Consider the following 17,501-nt stretch of genomic DNA (forward strand, 5'->3'; position numbering starts at 1 on the left):
GGCCCAAGCAAGCCATCTCGTCCCTTTTTGGGGGACGGAATCATTGGCGAATACAGCTCCAATGCTACCGCTTCTCGGCTAGCCTGTGGGAGAGATCTTAGAGACCCTCAGCCCAGGTGGTGCGCTAAGCGGTTTTAACCTGTTAACGGCCTATCTAGGCACGTTGGGGACTGAAATGGATATTGCCCTCTCTGAGGGTTAATCCTTCGATGCCCTTTGGGCTGACATGTGTACGGCGTCCAGCCTCATCAACTGAGGCTGTCAGGCTGTATAGCACAAGCACTTGGCCACGCTGTGGCATTGTCGGTGGTTGGCCTGAGACACTCAACCTCTCATCCATGAGCAATAGGGACGAAGTTGATCTGAAGGATGCCTATTTCCAAATTCATATCTGCCCTCTGCATAGGAAATACCTACACGAGGGCGTTTCTTACGAGTTCATGGTGCTTCCCTTCGGGCTAGTTCACATGCTGCCTGGAAGCCGCACTCCTCCCGCTGCGTGAGCAGGGTGTGTGTGTCATGACCCTTTGACTGGCGCTGCCTCTGGGTCTAAGGCTATAGCGCACACAAACCTCTTGATAACCCACCCGCACAGTTTAGGGTTTACCATTATCAGGCAAAGGAGCTCTCTCCTGCCATCACAGACAGATGTTGTTCATCGGTATGTCCCTTGACTCGGTGGCGTACAGGGCCTACCTGTCCCCAGCGAGGGTGACAGCCTTCAGGGCCTGCTTGGCACGGTTCCGCCGCTCGCGTTTCATGTTTTCTTACGCCTGTTGGGACTCATGGCTTCAAGAATCCATGTGGTTCCATGTGGTTCCCCTCGGACATCTTTTCATGAGAGATTTGCAACGGAGGGTCAATGAAATGCACATGGGTCATTCCAGCTGGAATCAGCAAATTTCGGAAAATCTCCCACTCTACCTCCTCCTCTATTTGCCTGACAAAATGTATGTGATGGCTTAAACATACAATAGATTATATCCACAATATCAGAACTCAGCTGTGGATAGTTTTGGCACAAAAAATCTGTAAATAAGTACACCCCCTACGCTTGTTTTAGCGACATTGCATGAGTGACCATGTTCAGATTCAATTATCTCCAGAACTATTTGTGTCAGATTCATTATATTTTCAGGGCTAAGAGTCCCAGACCTGAATATCATATATTACAATTTGCAGCACTGTAAGTCAAATCACACCATAATAATGTGCCTCTACTTTTTGTAGATATCATATGTTCTAGGGTTTCCAAATGTCTGTAAAAACCTCAAAGTTCTACATGTAAGGTTCATCCTTGGTAAATGGTCTGATATGTACCATGACCTTCACATCATAGTATATCTAACAAAAGGCTCCAATGGTTGTTGAGATACAGAGGTCCAAAGATGGGAAAAAAATAATTTGCACCAATGTTTGGAGCAATATTTCAAACACTAGTTAGGAACTTTCTGTTTGGTGTTTCTGAAAGAGGATGTTTTTTTTAACAACATATAAAAAAATGGGATGGTGTTTTGCCTCATTCTTTTTATAATCTCAATTGGCTACAATTACTTGAAGCTATGAGGACCATGTCACCAACCGACTTGTCGCAACTCTCAAATCCATGGCTCTGATGTCACCTTAATAGTGAAAACAAGATGGCTACCCTGTGAATGACAAAGCAAATTCTAGGGAAACCATAACACTTGTAAATGAATTGATTGATGCCACACAGCAAGAATAGCACATTGCATATGGCTTTGATAGACATTAATTATTTTAATTGTAAAATCATAATAATAATCATCATCATCATTTTAGTAGTAGTAGTAGTAGTAGTGGTAGCGGTAGTAGTAGTCTTGGAATAAAGTGATGAAATAGGAGAGGATTAAAGAATTGTAGCACTCTTGTTTGCAACAAGGACTCCCATCCTAACTAGTCTTTCAATCAGCACCTGTAACTTTATATTTGCTATGAAGCTTGTGTCTTACTCGTTAAGTTACCAGCTGTATTGCAAAATAACTTAATTCTTACTGGCTAGAGATTCATGGTCCTGGAGTTTTAGTTAGAAGAGTTTGCTTGCATGCAGTATTCAATATCAGGTGAATATTGAAGGCACAGAAGTTCATATCGTCGGCTTGCTACCAAAACCGCCTAAGTCCGATTTTGGTGTTTTCGGAAAACAGGGAAAAACTAGGCGCCAAAGGGGGCGCCAAACATCAGTGGCGGTTCTAGGAAATCTGAGACCCTGGGCAAAGAGCAATTGTGAGTCCCCCCTAATAATTTTGGTCAAAGGAGATTTTTGCAGAACTTTACTCCCCTACCACATCTGCATCATCCTGTCATCCTGTCTGTGTCATTGGTCCACTACAAACAGTACCTGTCTAAGATGTTACTTTATTTTCTTTATTTATTTTGAGTGAAGCTGCAAGTCAAACATGAAATGGCTCCTAAGGAAAACAAAACACTTTAAAATAAATTATTTGATGCAGCACAACAAGAACAATGCACTGCACATTATTTTGATAGTTATTCTATTCTTTTTCATTTTTATTCCAAACTTTAATCCTGAATTACAAAAGACCAACAAAGGTCGGCGTCTGCGCCTGCACTTAACACCCGTGTATTGCTTGGTGCGTGCACTCCCAAAAAGTAGTAATCACTCAAAATAATGAAGAAAAAAAACAAATCCTGGAAATGGTGAATAATTGCAATATTTTTGTAGACCTTATAACAATGTAGCATGCTGATAAATCTCATGTCTACCAACAGATTTTAACAGATTTCTTTTACTTTCTAGCTCTTTCAGTCATATGAGCTTTCAAAGAAATCATTATTTACATTCTCATCTAAAGTAAAACTCTTTTTGTCATTGTGCCAGAGCAATTGCCATAGTGGTAATACATTCATTTCTCATAATGGCACAGGTCCAGACTGCAGTACCACACAGAATAAGCCATGCAGTGTCCTCCAATCTCCATGTTGAGGTCCCATCAGTCATGGGGGAGGATGAAGGGGTGGGGAAATTCTTTTGGCCCTTGTACCTCCTCACAAACTGTCTCCTCCTTGTTTATCATCTTTGGTTAACTTCTGCTATTTTCCATGGTCATAGAACTGCCCCACCCTCCCTGCCTTGCCCATGACCGAGGTAACCTGGTCATAGAACTGTGCCCCGCCCACTTCAACACCATGACCGTGGCATTCAGAATATGGTATAGAACCACTACTGGATCCTTTGCACATAGTAGTTGGGTATCCTACTGTGTATGCAATAATGTATTGCACTAGCGACATCAACCCAATGCTGTTCAAAATCTACATTATAAAACATTAGATAAATGTATGAAATAACAGATTGCCATAAGAGGATGTAGTCTATGGCAGTCTTCTATAAACCTGTGATAACATCAAATAAAGCACATGATTAATTATTGCTCAATTTGTTCTAAGGCTACAATCATAAATTAATGTAAGGCTACAACCATTGTGTGGTAACAAGATTATCTCAGACAGATGTCTAAGGATGAAGTTTTGAAACATGGCCATTGTCTTTGAAGAGAGAGCGAGAGAGAGAGAGAGAGAGAGAGAGAGAGAGAGAGAGAGAGAGAGAGAGAAAACTCTTAACAGATGTAAATAAACTGTTTCTTGCATCAAAAGTGGCTAAGTCAAGTTACCCAAGTCATTCACATTGGCAGAACAATTGTGCACAGGGCCCCAGGATGAATAGATAGGGCCCCCATACCACCTGCCAAGGTCATAATAGGGCCCCCTACCACTGCCACCTGCAGGAGGGCCCTAGGCCTACAGGCAAATGCCCTCCTTGTCCTCCCTATAGCTACGTCCCTGGTCATTCATTTTCTCATAGGCAGTGTGTGACTTTATACCTACCTATTTTTGACTCTGGTGATTGTTGTGAATGATCAATGACCCTGGCGGAAAGGCAGGGTGATGCAGCTGTGGTAGGGGAGTAAGTTTATGTGAAAATCTCATTTTGACCAAATTCGGACTTAGGCGGTTTTGGTAGCAAGCCGACGATATGGTTGTTGTCACATTGTTGCGATGTAATTCAGCTGCTTGCATCATTATAATATTATACCACTGCAATGCTGACAAGAGGATTACAAGTTAGCAGCAGCGATTACAATTATCATGGTTTGGATACTGTAGACAATGTTCATTACTTGTAATAATAAATTCATTATCACATTGATCCAGGTGAGATGATGGAAGCCGAAAGGTACATATGCAGAATGCAAAAGCGTTCAGATATGGTGATGGATTGGGTGCGGGGCACAGTTCTACAGTCAGGGTACCTCTGTCGTGGCAGAAATGTTCTAAGCTATGAGATAGGCATCTGTCATTGGCTCCCATTATAGCCCCGTTGGCGCACGCAGCCAAGTAAAAGATGAATGGGAGCCTATTGGGCTAAATGGCTCAGCAGGGATTTGTGACGATTCTGTTATCTGGTTTGTAAAGATGTGTGCACATTCTGTACCTTATCATGGAAGTTGTATTAGAAGTGAAGTTAAAGGTTCCTGACATGGCTTTGTTCTCCCAAAGACGTGTTAGTTTTGTCCTGCAACACGCTAGCATTCGGCTAATACCTGCTGGCTGAGGAATCTCTGCGACTATTCACGACCAGAGCTGACGAGAGACGTACTCTGACTGATCCTCCTAGCAGAGACATCTACGGTCACACACCTCAACCCCCACCACCGTCCAACATGTTAATTGAAGGTGCCCAAATTCTTAAGGATGAGCGCAGTCATTTCCTTTACCCCATGTACACATGCCGCTTTTCCACCACCTTAAATGCAATAAATAACAGGTGTCCGCAACAATCCTAACATAACTTTAAACGCATCGACATCTGAAGTCAGACTTAAAACTACAAAACAAATGGCGTAGTGCCGTAAAGTCGATTGTCACGTGTTATGTCATTGCTATAGTTGAAATAAGGGTCATTTTCACGAATCTAACACTTGACAAGATGCAAACGTGTCGGCAAATGCTTTCACTTACTCATATCTATCGAACGCGACTTCATTGTTTCCAGGGAAAAAATCACACGGGCAGATAGTTCTATGAGAAGCGTACAGCCCCATTGGCACCCATTCATTATTTACTTGGCTGCGATAACATAGCTGCAGTGCCACTCCTGGCCACACCAGCTAGTGGTCGTTCTTGTACAATATTCCATTTTCTTTGGTACCGTGGTGACTGTTGGCGGGGGTGGGACTGTTTTATGGTCGCATAGGAAAGTAAAAGTTGATTAGAGATGACACATAGGAGGAGACAGTTTGTAAAGAGGTATCCTGATTGTAGAACTTCCCGCCCCCCATCATCCTCCCCTGACCGAAGTGCCCTGAGCATGGTGTTGGTATCCTTACTGAAATCATTTCCTATGTTGTCATTGTCCTTTAAGATACCGATTTCATTGTACCTGTGCAATGACAATAATGTTTCATTCAAAGTTACATTCAGGTGTTCCTCATTGAATTGCCAATGACGAGGAAGTCAAGGTTGCAGCAAGGAAATCATATCAACACCTTGTTTTATTTCCAGAGGTTGTTTTATGTATGATTTCTCTCAAAAAAGGTACTTCTCTCAACCATCTTGAATTTATTGCTAACGTAGCGCCAGTGAGAACATGTTGCGTAGTCACTTGATCATCTGTCCGATAGTACACTTAAAAAGATGAGGCCAGAATCCCTGAAAAAAATCAGAAATACAGCTTTGCCTGGGCCCGGGATAAAGTCGTCTGAAGAGACCCCTTCCCTATACATGCAATGTAATGAGTACCCAATCTTGATTCCCCCATGTCCTTGGCCCAGAACAATTCACCCCTTCCCCTTCCTTCTGCACTATTTGATCACAGGCTTATGTCACACCGCAATGCGCTTTATGATCATTAAAAGGAATGAGGCAAAACACCATTCTATTTTTTTGCTATGTTGTTAATAAAAATATCCTCTTACAGACACAACAAAAAACAAGTTCACAGCTGGTGTCATACTTTGGAGGTATTGCTCTAAAAAATGGTGGGGTTTTTTTTCCATGACGCCACTTTGGATGGATTTGAGGGATGCACACTGCATTGAGATTTGAAAAGGCATTATACAAATAAAGGGGCAAAACACCATCCCAATTTTTAGATATGTTGTTAATAAGAATATCCTCTTCGAGAAACAAAAAACAGCAAGTTCACAACCGCTGTCATATATTGGAAATATTGCTCCAAACAATGGTGTTTTGTTTCCTTCCCTTGATGCTGACTTCCTGGAACTATTTTGGAACTATGCCATTGGCTCCATGAGCCGCCATCTTTGTGTGAAAATGGAACACAAAAATCAAGGGGATTGGCCACCTTCTTAGGATGGAATTGAGGGTTAAGTCAGATATACTGAAATACTGAGCTGAACAAGTATAAAATCACCTATTTGGTATCAGAGATTTTAGGTTTTAGTGTGCACTGACTTGGCTATTCATTTTAGGTATAGTAAACCCAATTTTCTTCAAAGGTAACAGGGCTTCTAAGGTACACCTGCATGTCACACAGGAATGAGTTTTTAAAATTCATTATAAAAAATAATGGGGCAAAACACCATCCCAATTTTAGATATGTTATTAATAATAATATTATCTTTCAGAGACACCAAACAGCAAGTTCACAACTGGTGTCATAGATTGGGAATATTGCTCCGAATAATGGTATAAATTAGTTTTTGCCCATTTTTGGACCTCTGCATCTCAACAACCATTGGACCCTTATATCAAATATGATGTGATGTGAAAGTCATGGCACATATCTGACCATGTACCAAGGATGAACCTTGAATGTTGAAATTTGAGGTTTTTATGGACATCTGAAAACCCTTGGAATTTTAATTTCAAAGAAAAGTAGAGGGCCAGTATTAAGGTGTAATTTGACATACAGTGCTGCAAATTGTAATGTATGCTCATCGGGTCCATGACTCTTAGCCCTGAAAAAATAATGGACCTACCACAAATAGTTTTGGAGATAATTAAGTCTGAATATGGTCACTCAGGCAGTGACGCCAAATCAGGGGGAGGGGGTGTCCTTATTTACAGATTTTTTGTGGAAAAAGTATGCACAGCTGAAATCTGCAATGGTGGATATGTTCTATTGGATGTTGAAGCCATCACATATATTTTTTTCAAGCAAATCCGAGGGGGTCGAGTGGGGACCATTTGCTGATTCCAGCTGGAATGACCCACATTTGATCAGTACGTCACAGATGTCGTGCTGTCACGGTGTCGGATAGCTGTCTCGCCTCCCTGAAGCCATGGAGGGAGCAGGTTATCTTTAGGAGAGTGTCCTCAATTGGAACGGTATCCTCTCGCAAGGTTCTCCGTATGGACACATCCCTCACTGGTTGGGGAGTGTTATTAGACAGCAGTGGCGTGCGTGTCACATCAACTACCTGGAACTCCTGACAGTGTTCCTAGGTTCAAGGCATCTTTGCCCCCTTCTGACCGGGCATCACGTCCTAGTCCGGACCGACAATATGACTCTGGTCTACATCAACAACCAAGGCGCCTTGCGGTCTAGGCAGGTGCACTCCTTAGCAAAGTGACTACTGCTCTCGCATATGCCAGGTTGCTTCTCTCTAAAGACTTGTGTGATGCTGCCTTGGCCACTGATGCCCTGGCACACAAAGTTTGTCTAGAACGTCGGTCTCTGCTGCTAGTCGCCCCCCGCTGGGTGGGGCGCCACTTGCTAGTGGAGATTGCTAACCTGCTTGCGGGAGATTCCTCTGAGGAGGGAACTGCTCTCTCAAGCTCATTGTGAACTTTTTCACCCACACCCGGAGCTGTGCAGGTGTCAGTGAGGGGGCCACTGCCCCATTCTCCAGGCGTCTGACACATGTCCGAAGGCTATTGGCTGTGCCCTATGGGTCTCCACTTATTCCAGTGTCCCTCTCCTTAGCCCTTCTTGCTCCAAAAGCTCGGAATTCTGGTGCCAAGAGGATGTGCACAGGTGCACGCTGCCTTTTATAGTCCCATAGGATGTTGGGAAAATGGGCAGCCTTTTCTCCTTCGGCAGGGATGGTAAATGACTTCATGATAATAATACAGAGGATGTGACCCATAGGAGGGACACTCTCTCTCCATTCCTTCAGAGAACCGGGGACATATAAATGTCCTATGTTTTCTTCAACAAAATACCATATGATGCATCCCAATGTATTTACAACTGCCACCTAATGGGGTGGAAGCTGAACTGCATTTGATATCCTATTTGAAAAAAATGGGCGTTTTATTCAATACGACAACTCGTCGACAAACGTTGACTGTGGCGCCCAGGAGGTTCATCGTGGCACCTCCTGACAAAAACAAATCTGAAAAAAGAAAACAGAAAAAAAAAGAACTGGAAAGAAAGAATTGCTCCTCCACACAATGATCGCCGAGGCTATAAAATGATTGTCAACATACATACAAAATAGATTTTGCTTGACTTTAACAACTGACATGTGGTCTTTGTACAATGATGTATCTTATTAATGAATTGGATATTTTGAAAATGACAGAAATACGTTTTTATTCACGATTAAGGTATAATTTCAAATCTGCAGAAACGTGAGGGGTATACTCACTTTTGTGGCCATGCACATGTTTGGTTCATGGAAGTGCACATCAATGTCACGTGTGTGTGTGTGTGTGTGTGTGTGTGTGTGTGTGTGTGTGTGTGTGTGTGTGTGTGTGTGTGTGTGTGTGTGTGTGTGTGTGTGTGTGTGTGTGTGTGTGTGTGTGTGTGTGTGTGTGTGTGTGTGCGTGCGTGCGTGCGTGCGTGTGTGTAGTGTTTGCAGAGTTGAAGACATCCTGTCCAGCAGATGGAGATGGAGAGTGGTGTTGGTGATGAAGCAGAGGGGGCGGCTTCAGACACAGGCCACCCGGCCAAAGAGTTAGCTATGGCAAAGAGTGACGAGGCTGCAGACTCAGCTATGGCACAAAGGTGAAATCAAAATATTAGCAGGATCATTCTATAATTAGAGAGGTACATTTCAGGTTTTTTTTTTTCAATAAATAATCTAGATCAGAGGTGGGCAAACCCAGGCCTCATACGGCCCGCAGAGCCATTTCATCTGGCCTCCCGAGTCTTTGTGTGGCCTCTCATGTTCTGTCTGTGTTTATTATTTCTTATTATTGACACACAAGTTGCCTGCGACATCTGGCCCTCAATATTCTAAACCCAATAATTGCTTCCATGGTCCAAACAAACTAATTGTCCCTGGAGCAATATAAGGCTACGTACCTATCTCCATCCACACCAGGTTTTATACAGGCTAATGATGATGATGTGGTATTGTTCCAGTGTCCATGGAAGGCATTGTGTTTTGAAGATGTTTTACATATTAACTGATTTCATCAAGTACACAAAAAAACTCAAATACATTTTTGTTAATTTATTTAATTTGTTCCAAACCACTGTGGTCAAATTCATTATGAAACTGTGATCCTGGCTAAACTGACAGCTTTCAATAAATCTTGTTCGCCTTGCAGCTATAGAGCACTGGTAACAGTTCCTGGAGCAATGTGGGGCTATATGTCCTGTTCAATGCACATGTTTCCCCATAGGCTAATGATGATGTGTTATTGTTCCAGTGTCCATGGAAGGCATTCACCTGTAAGCAGTGTGCTGTCCATGAAGAGTGACAAGTCCATGCAAATGCCACTGACAATGTCACCAGAACAGAAAAAGTGAGTATGAGATGATATGCTTTGTCAGACAAGCATCGTCCAATTTTGTGCTGTGTAATGGGAAATATGGGCAAATACTGTAGATCCAATAATTTACATTTCTCACAATGTCTGATAAACAATGAAACTAGACTATACAGACTCCACCATTACAAGACAATACAGGATATATGCCCTCATCCCCTCCAACTACGTTTCAAGCACATGCACCACTCATACAGTACACATGCGCCACAGCATCATCATCTAAGGATTGTTTGATGTTGATGACTTTATTGTGTTTTGAAGATGTGTTGCATATTAACTGATTTCAATAATTATACTATAATAAAATACATTTTTGGTGTTTATCTCATTTACTTAATGTGTTTGAGACCACTGTAGTCAAATTCATTATGGGAGTGTGAAGCTGGCTAGACTGACGGCAATCTTTACAGCTTTCAATTAATAATCTTTCACCTTGTAAGTATAGAGCATTGGTAGTGGTCCCTGGAGGAATGTTATGTGCCTTGCCCAATCCACCACATGATTTGCCCTCAGGCTAATGATGATGTGTTATTGTTCCAGTGTCCATGGAAGGCATTCACCTGTAACCAGTGTACTGTCCACGATGAGTGACTTGTCCTTGGAACCTGGATTGACAATTACACCAGTACCGGAAATGTGAGTACAGAGATGACATGCTTTGGCAGACAGATTTTTTTCTAATTAATAAATGCAATAATTTACACCTTTCTGATGTACAGATCCCAGTATGCAGAGTGGGCAGGCGTTCTCTGTGATGTCTGCCCCAAAAGGGCATTTAAATCCTGCCTGACTTGCACTGCCTCCTTCTGTGAACTACACGTGAAGCCGCACTACACCTCCCCAGCACTACAGAGACACAGGCTGGTGGAGACCACTGAAGACCTGGAGCAGAGGCTGTGCCAACGCCACAACAGAGAACTGGAACTGTACTGCAACACGGACCAGACTGCTATATGTGCTCTATGTGTGCATGAACATAGGGGTCACGATATAGCGGACCCTCGAAGAGGCCAGGTAGAATACATTCCTTATGCTATCAATGCATACACTATACATATTTTGGACATCATACCGTATAACAGATCTTGGAAACTACAAGGTAGATTTAAATGTTATCAGTATAGTCATCATAGGAAACAAGTATTTAAAGCAAAATAAACAATGTTGTATATTGTTCCCTTTTGTATCATTAGGGAAAGCAAATCAAAGTACAACACATGATGAAAAAAACAGGTAGGCCTAAGGGACATTTTAATAATTAAAAAAAAAACATTTCAGTAGAAGATTCAATGGTGTTGCCAACTAAGTTAGCAACTGAATTGGTTGCAAAGCAATTTTCCACTGTAAACCTTTTATGTTGGTAACTAGTTAATAAAGAGAGCTTTAGAGAAACTAGGTCCCAGATGATGACTGATGTTTTTTGCTACATCAGATGCAGCCCCTGCTGTGACGGATCTTTGTGCCAAGTCCAACATTCCTACTCCTACGAGTCTGAGTTGTGTTGAGAGGGATCTGACATCGTTGTCGGTGTCATGGAGTGAGCCAGCTGAAGTCGACCAGGCCTCATACCTGCTGACCCTCAGCTCTGCTGAAAAATGTCTCTGTACAGTTCCTGTCAGCTGTCTCCAACACAGTTTCTCTGGGCTGGACATCGGGAAGGAGTACATTGTCAGTGTCTCCACCGTTTTGGCAGGCAGGCATAGCTCACCTGTCTGTACCGTCATGAGCACATGTAAGTCAATGGCAGCTGAAGTGGCTGAGCCCATTAGATATAATAATAACTACTTGCATGACATATTTCATTATGTAATTGTGCAAGCAAATATATTGCTTGACAAGTAAAGTCAGTAGTTACATTTTTGTTATCCTTAATTTCGTGGTAGAGCAAGTATGATCCAAGGGAAAAGACAAAGTGGATGAGAAAATAAATAAAGGAAGGATAAATCACTTCACATTGGTATTCCTTGCTGATAATTTATTTGGTGAACAACGCGTTTCGCTGTTGTTTCGTGAACCTGATGAAGCAACAGTGAAGCGCATGCTCACCAAATAAACTACCAGCAAAGATTGTACAGTGATTTATCCCTTCTTTTCTTGGATAAGAAAATTGTGCTGATCTGTCCATTAGATTCCAGACAAATTTAAAATATGTACTGCACATTTTCTGAGGGTGGACTTGGATTGGGAAGTAAGCGCTTGACCTGATGTGCATGAGGACTGAAACCCATTAATCCACATTGGTAAACACATCACATCTATCCATCTATTTCTGCTTATGGAAGTGGAGCAAATTAGCAGTATTTATTTTTCCCATGAACTCCCATATCACATCACATACCCATAGTTTTGAACCACTGATGTAAGTCAAGCTAGATAATCTGAATCTGTCTGGGTCATGATTCCCAGTAAGGCTTTATTGTCATTTGGGGTCAAAATCATTGGAAATTATTAAGTATTGAATCTCTTCTCCCAAATGCAGGTAGCCTTGCTCCAAAGGACTTGTGTGTGGCTGTGGATCGAGCAGAATCAGGTGACCAGTGGAAGGCAGATCTCAGCTGGAGCATACAGCAGGGGATGCAGCAGATTCCTCACAAGTTCCTGATCTCCTACGGCAGTGACGGGGCTGAACCACAGTCCATCGCTACACAGTCCTGCAGCACAACTCTTACAGGCCTGCATCCAGACACTCAGTACACTGTTACTGTTACTGTCTGCGCGGATGCCCATAGTGGAACTGAGGAGAAGATTGCCAGTATATCTGCCACCTTCCACACAAGTCAGTGTCACTTTATTTTAAAAGGGTAGTTCCAGCTGTAATCTGACAAAATGTATGCACAATAGATCAAATCCAAAATTTCAGATCTCTCTCAGGTTGACAGCAGACCATTTGATGTTTGCAGCTGGAATGCCTCAATGTCATTTTGTATGGAAATTATTTCAACATATGATACTGGAATTATAGGACATATTTAATTATGTCAATAATGATCTTTATGCTTACAGGTGAGTGGAGGATTGTTCTTCTTGGGAAGACTGGAGATGGGAAAAGCAGCACTGGCAACACCATCCTGGGAGAAGACGTATTTGAAGTGATGAATTCCCAAACTTCTGTTACAAACAAGTGTGAAGCACACAGCAGAACAGTCAACGGACGGAAGATCACTGTGGTCGACACTCCAGGCTTTCTTGATGCAGCAGAGGAAGATGAAGAGGAATTAATACTTGAGATTAAAAAATGCCTTCCGCTTTGTTCCCCAGGGCCCCATGCCTTTCTCATTGTGCTAAAATCTGGGAGATTATCAATAGGGAACGTAGAAGTTATACAGAAGACAGTGGAATCATTTACATCAAATATCTTCGAGCATGCTGCGATTGTCTTTACATTTGGGGATCAACTGAAAGGAAAGGGCCAGACCATTAGGCAGTTTGTTGAAGAAAGTAGTCAAGCCAGGCCAGGTCAGAGAAGAGAAGTGAAGAGAAAATCTCCACTGAATGATATCGTAGATAAATGTGGTGGTCGCTACCATGCCGTAGACAATGAGTGCTGGCAAGAGGAGCAGGAGGGTGAATACAGCAACAGGAGGCAGATAGAGAAGCTGTTTGACACCATAGTTGAGATGGTACAGAGGAATGGGTATTACACAGAAGTTCAGGCTTCAGGGGCATCAGGTGTACTGTTCTGACTTCAAATTGTTGGTGGTTCTAGAGAGTTAGATTTGTAACAATCTGTAGCCCACTGTATGCATTTGTTATCACCTACCAACATGTCAATAGTTATGTTGTTGATACCTGGATGGCTGTGATATCACAGTATGAGATATCACCTTTATCCTGATGAACATCCTGTTGCTTGTTGCCCAGGATACACCCTTTTATGAAATCATACAGTACTAACTATTAGGATTTACAGCAATTATTAGGTCATGCGGAAACTAGTTGTAAATATTGTAACATTTCTCATGGTTTTCTTCCTTTTGCATACTGTCTTTTTGATTTGAAATTTCTTCCGACTACAGTTTAATACACTTAGCTCATGATTTTACACAAAATTGCTTGTAGTTATTTCGGTGTGGGGCATTGGTTAAAGTCCCTGAAATGTGGGATAACATTTGCCTGCTGAGCCAAACTCCTACAGCAAAATGCTGTACAGGGGTCTGGGCGAGCTCGGAGAGAGTTTTTCAAAATGCCTTGGCACTCAATAGGCTCGTTGGTGACGTGAGAATTTTCTAACCACAATGCATCAAACTGGCAAAGTGTGCATGCTCGCTGCTTAGCAAAAGCAGCACTGCTTCGTCACGAACGAGCCTAATGCCACACAATAGGATGGGCAACAACCAATCACATTGAATCCCCACACAGCAAACTGCCGTTGTAATCAACATTGACAGATTTATATGATCTTTGTAATATATTGAGATTTTGTTGTTTGTATACATTTTAGCTTTTCTCAGCATTCACATTAAAATTTATATCTATCTATTCATCAACATTGTAAAAACAACCATATTTCAAAACAAAATGGACATTGTGCATTAGTAGTATCTACTGTACCATTATTCTAATAACTTCTTCTGTTCCACAACATTACAAATAAATATCTTCAGTTGCTTAAAACCTAACTCATTTGGTCTGGTTTCATTTCTGTTCCTAGCAAAATATCAAATGTGGCTGGTTTTCATTTGTGGTGTGTTGCCCTCATTTAGCCAAAATAGCAGAGAAACCATCGTAGACCTGAGTGCAGAACTCGTCTTACGACAAGGCTCATGTGAGATTTACTAAACATGCGTACCACAACAATCCCATCATAGGAACAAGCCTTTTGTTGTTAATGAATGTATCTGTAGTACCTTTATTTATTTTTATTTTTTTAACTAAAACATGGCTGAAACAATCAACAAGCTCTATCACACTTATAGAAGCAACTCCCCCACACTTTAATTTCATTAGTACAGAAAGACAGAATAAACAGGGGGGGGGGGGGGGGGGAGGGGGGGGGTAGCAATTATTTTCAGGACACTGTTTCAATGTCACAAGACAGCACTAGGTGACTTTTCATCTTTTGAATACTTAGCTGCATTTCAAAAATGTTCTTCTGACATGCTGTTGTTGACTATTTACAGACTTTCTGCACCACTCTCCTTAGAGGAGTTTGATGAGCTGTTGTCGAATGTTTGTGTGGACTATGAAAGTTTGTTTATATCAGGTGAAATTTGTAGCCTTACACTGCACGTAACAGGACCAACACACAAACAAGGTCATACTCTAGACTTAATCATAATAAAGGATCTAAATGCTTGTGCTAGTGTCAAATATTATTAGCGCTGATCTAAAACCCGGAGGATCCGGTTGGAGAGCCGGGTCAAGACCTCATCCGAACAGACCGGATGGCTGTCGTGCATTGAGCCGCCAAAGGCGAGTCAGACGGCATTTCATTAATATGTCAACAAAATGGCAGTTACAGTGTGAGAAATTGTGAAACCGTAATATATCCTCTTTAGTTGACTACAACAGCCTCTAATCTCCCTAGTATGCTGTTCAGTCACGAACACTCACTGAGTAAAACTAAACCAACTCCCGCCTCGTCATTCATCGAGCCTGTTTGATCCGTCCAGCCTGTTGTGGCCAATTGAGTCGCGGATCCCCGCTCCCTATGTGTGTGCTTCTGACTCTGTTGAGGTCTACATTTCTAAATGTTAACAGTGCTCTGCCAACGCTTTAACATCTCAGTCTGTAGACAGACGTGACTCTACTATCACTCACTGCGTTACAGCCGCTGCTGTCTTTAAAGCCACTGCTGTCACTCCCCTCGTCAGAGTCACTCAGCAGCGGCGCCCTCGGTGACTCGGTGAGACGAATCCTGACTGAGTTGTTGGTAGTAGCGAATCCCCTACGGATCGGATCAACGCTTAAGTTTCGTTTTTGCAACGAGTGTGCGAGTCGCAAGGCAACTCGGCAGTGGAAGCGAGTGGTCATCTGCTGCTCGCCTCCTGACTGTCCCTGCTCAACTAGACTTCTGCTCCCAAATATTTGACTTTTAGTCTTCTTAAATACAAACACACACATTATTTATTGCAAAATCAGGAACATGCCGTTTCACTGCTGCCAAAGGCTGTTCGAGTTGTGGTTGCATGTTTAGTGAGGAGACCCAGGTGGGTCGGATCGCAGCATGAGTTTAGGAACTGTGACATTCATAAAGTGAGTTTTGTTGATCAAACTGTCTTACTCTTTGATTTATCAACGTGAACTGATAAATGGAACAACAAAGGCGAGGCGCATAGCTACTTAACGGCAGAAACGTTTTAAAAAATACATTATTATTATTTATTTTTATTTATTTTAAATAAGTGATCCGAGTGATCCGTCTAATCCGGATACCCTCCTTGGAATGATCCAATCCATCCGGACGCCTCAAAGATTCGAGTTAAGCACCTCTATACATTATGGGTTTTCTGACCATTACTGCATTTTTTCTGATGTTTTTTATGTACCCTCATGTTCAAAGGGAATCTGTTACAGTCAAAAAACGTATAATCAACTGTGAGACAGCCTCAGTCTTTCAGCAAGCACTCTCAGAGATCCAAAGTCAAACTTAAGAGAGTGCAGATGATCTCATGGTTAGTTTTAATTAAAGGATGACCCATATCCTCCTGACTACCAGCAGTTCATTTTTGTCCTCTCTAGAGGACATTTGTAAACCGCAATATCTACCACCCCATACACACTACTCTGCTAACTCCCAATGGTCTTTGAAGAGGACATTCAGAGCTTTCCAATGATACCATGTGTGTAGGGGTGGGGTTTTGGGAACTTTCTATTTCTTTGCAAGGAAAATTGTGTCCATTAAAAATGGGCCGCTTTTGGCTAAAGGGAAAGTAAATGCATAATACTTTAAAGTGGGAAATTATTGTCTTAAAACATCATCTTTATATGTTATTTCAATCTCTTCAGAGCACAATTAAACCATTTCTAAATTAATGTAACATTATTTAATTCCCATATTTAGGCGTTAAAGAAATGTCCTCTAAAATGGACATTGGTAGTGACATCTTCCATTTTGTTAGTATTTTTCTAGTCAAAAAGTCAGTATCAGAATCAGAAGGAGAGACACTTTACAGCACATTATTGATAAATAATCCTAGATGTGATGTTTGAGGAAGATGCTGAAGGTTCAGAGACCTCTTAGGATTCATTTCAAGCAGGAAAAGTAGAATCAGAATAAGCAGAACGTTTCCTATTGATGCATTTGTCGCCCCATGTGGAGCATGACTCTGATGTGTGTCTGAACTTTGCAGGACAATATTTCAACCAAAAATTAAATTAAGACTAAATTAATCCTACAGACATGAACACATGTTTGTTCCAGAGATAATAATCCATATTTCACACATCAGAACTATAAAATTAGTCAACTCTGGTGAAAGTTCTCAGTTGAGGGACCACATGTCATTCAAGCTTCAACTGCAAGTCCAGTTGCTTAAAACAAAATTGCTTTGACTTGAGATGACCTGCATGAATGATAATGGTCACAGACACATCCAGTTTCCACCTCAAACCAATAAAACACTCATTGTAAACTCATAAATGCTCAAATTTACTAATTATTAAACTGATTGTTATGCTTTTTCATCCAAATTGACTGATAGCAATTAAGGTACATTTTCAATGTACGGCCTTCCAATGTCCACTGTAATGGACACATTAAATCTTTAAAATAAAAAATAAAAATTCGAAAAAAATGTTGTCAATCTCATTTTTTGCCTTCAAACAAT

This window comes from Engraulis encrasicolus, chromosome 13 (assembly GCF_034702125.1).
Source record: "Engraulis encrasicolus isolate BLACKSEA-1 chromosome 13, IST_EnEncr_1.0, whole genome shotgun sequence".
NCBI classification, from domain to species: domain Eukaryota; kingdom Metazoa; phylum Chordata; class Actinopteri; order Clupeiformes; family Engraulidae; genus Engraulis; species Engraulis encrasicolus.